Source organism: Suricata suricatta, chromosome 16, assembly GCF_006229205.1.
Source record: "Suricata suricatta isolate VVHF042 chromosome 16, meerkat_22Aug2017_6uvM2_HiC, whole genome shotgun sequence".
NCBI lineage: Eukaryota > Metazoa > Chordata > Mammalia > Carnivora > Herpestidae > Suricata > Suricata suricatta.
In genome coordinates, this window is record NC_043715.1 from 27,911,996 (window position 1) to 27,917,134 (window position 5,139).

The following is a 5,139-nucleotide window of genomic DNA, read 5'->3' on the forward strand; positions in this document are numbered from 1 at the left end:
AAATTTTTTTAGTGTTTACTTATTTTTGAGAGAGAGAGAGACAAAGAATGAGCAGAGGAGGGGTGGAGAGAGAGGGAGACACAGAATCCCAAGCAGCTCCAGGCTCTGAGCTGTCAGCACAGAGCTCAATGCGGGACTCAAACCCACGAACCACGAGATCATGACCTGAGCTGAAGTCAGACGCTCAACTGACTGAGCCACCCTGGGACCCCTCCACGTAATCACTCTTCTGTGAATAAAACCTGAAACATTCCAGGTATGATTTCTAATGTTCCTCAATGTGGAGTGAGACTGTCAGTGCACATGCAGAGCCACGTGAATGCAAAATCTTTCTAGATCCAACGTGCACAGCCTTTCCTAACGATTCTGTTCTCTCCTTATTTTGACAGCACATTTTCCTAAAAAACAAACAAACAAAAAACTGCCTTCCTTGAGACGTTCCAAAGCACTCATCTCCTTGGTTCTGCACGCCCACTTCATCGACTTACGTAAGAGGTAATGATGTAATTAATTACAGGAGCGAGCACACCTGGCATAGAAACCCATTTTGGAATAAATTCAACCCTCTGGGATGGGTTTGCCCAGCTCCGCGCTGTGGAGGGCACATGTGCGGGTACACAGCATGGCTGTGGACGGCCAGGGGTATCTGAGCCGCAGTGGGTGACAGCCGGGCCGCTGTCTGGCAAAGTTGGTTCGACAAAGATTGGTTGGGAGCGTCTCTACTGAACCCTGGAAATGGGAAACTTTAGCAGATATAAAGTTTGCTGGGCATCTGAAGCGGAGGGGGCGGGGGGCCCTGCTGCCCCATGTCTCCTGTTGTTCTGCTTCCTTGAGGCCAGGCCTCCTGTCTCCCCTCCCCGCACCTTCCTCGGACCAGCACTGTCACTGCCCCCTGGGGGTTGTAGGAATGACCGCCAGCGGTCAGGATCTATAGCTGAGTCTCCAGGCCAATGAAACAATGAAACCCTTGGTCGCTCTGTCCAGATCCAAAAGGAGAGGGAGGGAGCCCCTTGGCATATCGCTCCTGTCCTCAAATTCTGGGCAGCCTCCACTCACCCCTGGCATTCACAGGCACTCTGAAGTAGTGCGAGGAAAGACCAGAGCCTAACAACAGCAATGGCCATCATTATTGTTATTTATTTGCTCCCCATATCCTGGGCTGTGTGCTTTACACTTGTCGGCTCCTGTGATCTTTGTATTAACCCTATAAGGTAGTTAGGATTATTCCCATTTTACAGACGAAAACACTAAGGCACCGAATGTCATGTGATTTCCTCACTGTAAAAAGCGGGGAAACTGGGATTCTGAGACCTACTGAATCCAAGGCTGTTGCTCTTAATGCTACAGAGTCGGTTCTGGGACTTCAACGTGCAAGGACTTCCGTTATCGGGGGAAGAGCTTGGTGAAAATGCCACATGCTGGGGCCCTACCACCGTGGATTCAGATTTGGGGGGTTTGGGCAGGGCCTGGGAATGTGTCTTTTAACCAAGCATACCACATGGCCGGGAAGCCTGGGGTTAGTGGGTGCACCGTGAGGTGTCCTCCAGATGGCCCCTCACTCCAGGCTCTGCCTGCTGCATTCCAGGGTCCTGAGCCGATCTTGGACTTGAGCATGACTCTGCTGGGGACCCTGCCCAGGAAGAAGTCCTGCCTGAGCCGGCAGAGGCCACTGAGAGGGCTCTGGGGCCGTCCATAGACCGGGCCACCAACCCCAAACATGACCCTCAGACTGGCTGCACTGTAGACTCAGCTGAAAGCTTTAAAAATATTGATGACACCCAGGGGCACCTGGGTGGCTCAGTTGCTTAAGTGTCAGACTTCAGCTTAGGTCATGATCTCATGGTTTGTGAGTTCAAGCCCAGCATCAGGCTTTGTGCTGTCAGTGCTTGGGATTCTCTCTCTCTCTCTGCCCCTCCCCAACTTTCTCTCTCTCTCTCTCAAAATACATAAATAAACAAAAAAAGAATACTGATACCTGGACATTTCCTCAGAGGCTCTGAATTCAGAGTTTCTGATTCATCTCCTCTGGTTCTAAAGAGCCACTGAGTCAAAGGAGAAAGATTTCAGCCCAGGACAAGGGAGGCCTGTGAAGCCATCCAGCCTGGAGAAGAAAATCTCGGGAGGTCAGGAGCGCTCCGATTCAAGGCATGAAAGACGGAACCAGGTGACAAACTGCTACTTGTTATGGAGGATTAGAGGGCCCTGGTGGGGCGTGGGGGGTGGAGGCTAACTGCAGGAGACAGACAGAGTGTACAGCCCCCGACCTGGGGAGTCTGCACTCTTGCAAGTGAACAAACCGGACTGGATCGGGGCAGAGAGTCAAAGGGACAGGAGAGGCCAGAGGGGGGCCAGCCCACCTTCCCACTCTGAGTGGGGACGGCCTCCCAGCCCTGTCACCATTAAAATGACATCACTCACAGTAACAGTGAGAGTGAGGCCTGTCCTGGACCCTTCGGATAATGATTGTGTGATTTAATTGTTATGAAAAATTTATGATGCTTGTGATGTGGCTGCCCTCTTGCAGCTGGAACTCAACTCATTACAGAGGATTTGAGCCCCGCCGGTCAAATACTTTTGGCCTCTCTATTCAACCATCCTGCTGTCTCTCAGGCAACATGCGCCCATGCATGCATGCGTACACATGCACCGAGGCATGCACACACATACATGCACACCCACACACAAGTGCAATGCACACACGTGCACACGCATGCACAATGCACACACACGCACACTCTCATATGCACACATGTGTGCACACAAATGCATGAACACGCACACATGTGCGCATACGCACACACTCATGCACACATATGTGAGCATGCACACATGCACCCATATGTGCACACACAAGCATGTATGCACGCACACACATGCACACAGCTCCTTGCATGAGATTACACTGCACAGGGTAATCTCAGTCCCCATGACTGCATTGTTCTCCCTCTGCCCTCCTCTTGTCCTCGGGCTGTCTGGCTTGCTTTCTGTGTGCCACATGGACGGTCCAGTTTTAACTTGTCTCCAAAATTTCCAGAGAAGCCCATCAGCCTGCCTCCATTCCACAGGCTCCAGTCAGAGGTGTCGGAAAGGCCATGGCTCCAGCCTCATAGGAAGTTGGTCACCCAGTTTGCTTCTCAAGGGACGCCAAGCCGAAATTTTACACGCACAAAGGGCCAGGAGACCCTGGTGTTTTCTCATTGTTGATGAAGAACCCCCCCCACCCAGGGAAGAAGGTGGGGGAAGGCGGTGGTCCTGATGAACTGGAGGCCCCCAGCCTCCCCTGGCGCGGGCCACCTTCTTCTCCTCACCCACCTGCACAGCCCCTGAGCTCTGAGGCTCACACTAACATCTACGGACATCCAAGAAGCTCGGAAGAGGGAATGGACAGACAACATTGTTCCCATTGTACAGAAGGGGAAACTGAGGCCAAAGAGATCCAAAGAAGCCACTCAGTGAGCCGCAAGTTGTCAGAGGCAAGAAGCAAACACAGGACCCGGGGTCAGAGCAGTGGAGACCTCAGCAGGGCTCCCAATCTGTAGGTCAGTATAACCGAGCCCATTCTGAGTGGTTAGTGCCCAGGCCTCCCTGATTATTAAATTCCTTCATTTCTTGAATCCCACCCTGGTCCGTGGCTCTGGGGATGGCAAAGATTGGACAGGGAGAAGCTGGAGGCCTCCAGGCCCTGCCACAGAGCCCATCTCTGCGAACACTACTGGGGCCTGGCTTCACGGATAAGGCTGAGGGGACCCCAGCCCGAATTCCAAACGGGTGTCTTCCCCAGCGGTTTCCACCAGTGGAAAGGACACACTCCCTTCAACCTCACATCTGCAGTCCCCGAAAACTGAACGCATCGCCTCACTCCTCGGACTGCTTTCCAGACGAGCTCTCCATCCGATCTGTACCTTGGCCTCTGATGGATTTACAAGTCCAGCCTTGGCCCCGGGTTTTCTGTGCCTTCTCGTGTGCTGCTAGCATGGATGTCTTAATACGCCAGCTGAGACTTCTTAAATCCACATTGAAACAACTGTTGGGTTTTTATACCGTTGTAAAACTCTTTGTAGGGTATTCATAGAAAATGTTTTATTAATTGCCATATGTTTATTGATTTCTCTTTCATGTCGGTTCTTTTGTTCTTTCTTTGTAGTGGCAAAAGATCTCTCTGCATCATCATTTGCAAGTTATCTAAAATGTCAAAGGTGCTCTTTTGAAGTTTATTACAGATCACATACCATAAGGCCCGGACTCTGGGTATTTACAGCGAGGGGGAATTCCTGCACGGACTTTCAAAGCTCACAAAAGAATTGAGATCATATTGGTTTAAAACAAGGCACACACACAAAACCTCAATTTATCTTTTTTTTTTTTTTTTTTACAATTTTTCCCATTTTTTGAGGGGATGGGGGCAGGGACGGCAAAGAAATTGCAACAAGGAGAAATGAATAAATGTGCTGGCCTATTTAGGTGGCAGGGCTCCATCTTGAGAGCTCATTACGGTCTAGATGGCAGAATGGCTCCCCAACCTTCAACCTGCCACCTTGCAGCGGGAGGTCCCCTGAGGGACAGGGATAATCATACCCCCTGTTCTGAGCAGATGCTAGCTTTTGCCTCTGCAGTTCAACAGCCCCTGTTGCTGATGAAGAGCTCAGGGGAGACCCCTGGGGAGAGGAACCTCCCCCACAGAGCAGAGGTCCTAGAGGTACCTGGGCTCTGCCCCCTAGGGCTGGGGGGGGGGCGGGGGCGGGGTGTAGAGATTGGGGGAGGGCCGATAAAAAGGGGGAAAAAAGTTAATAGTGCAATTCCCCAAGTCTTAAGCGAGCTATTAATGTCTAAGTCAGTAGAGCATTTTTTTTTGAAAACTCAAAAGTCATCTTTTTAAAAAGCCTAACCAGGAAAAACTCTCACTTTGATCTAGACGGCGTACAGATGAGATCCACACCTTCTCGTGGAGGCACAAGGAACGTTCCCACTCTGTGTCCTTCCCGGAGGAATGGGCGGCCCCCGCAGGCTGGATTCCGACCCCAGCGTGGACGCCATCATGCGGGTGCCCTTGGGTGGCTCACGGTCTGCAGCCACCTTGCTTTCGTCACCTGTTAAATGGGCATAATCAATCCCTAGCAGATCTAAGCCTCCAAGAATTTG

At 51.4% G+C, this 5,139-nt stretch overlaps 1 long non-coding RNA gene across 1 annotated transcript; it reads left to right on the forward strand.

The window, feature by feature from the left end:
* The first annotated feature begins 208 nt into the window (after positions 1-208).
* LOC115280793 lies at positions 209-4,196 on the forward strand. The gene is made up of 4 exons (XR_003903941.1): positions 209-256; positions 390-495; positions 2,038-2,164; positions 4,145-4,196. It is a non-coding gene; the product is annotated as an uncharacterized LOC115280793 (long non-coding RNA).
* Positions 4,197-5,139: the final 943 nt, after the last annotated feature.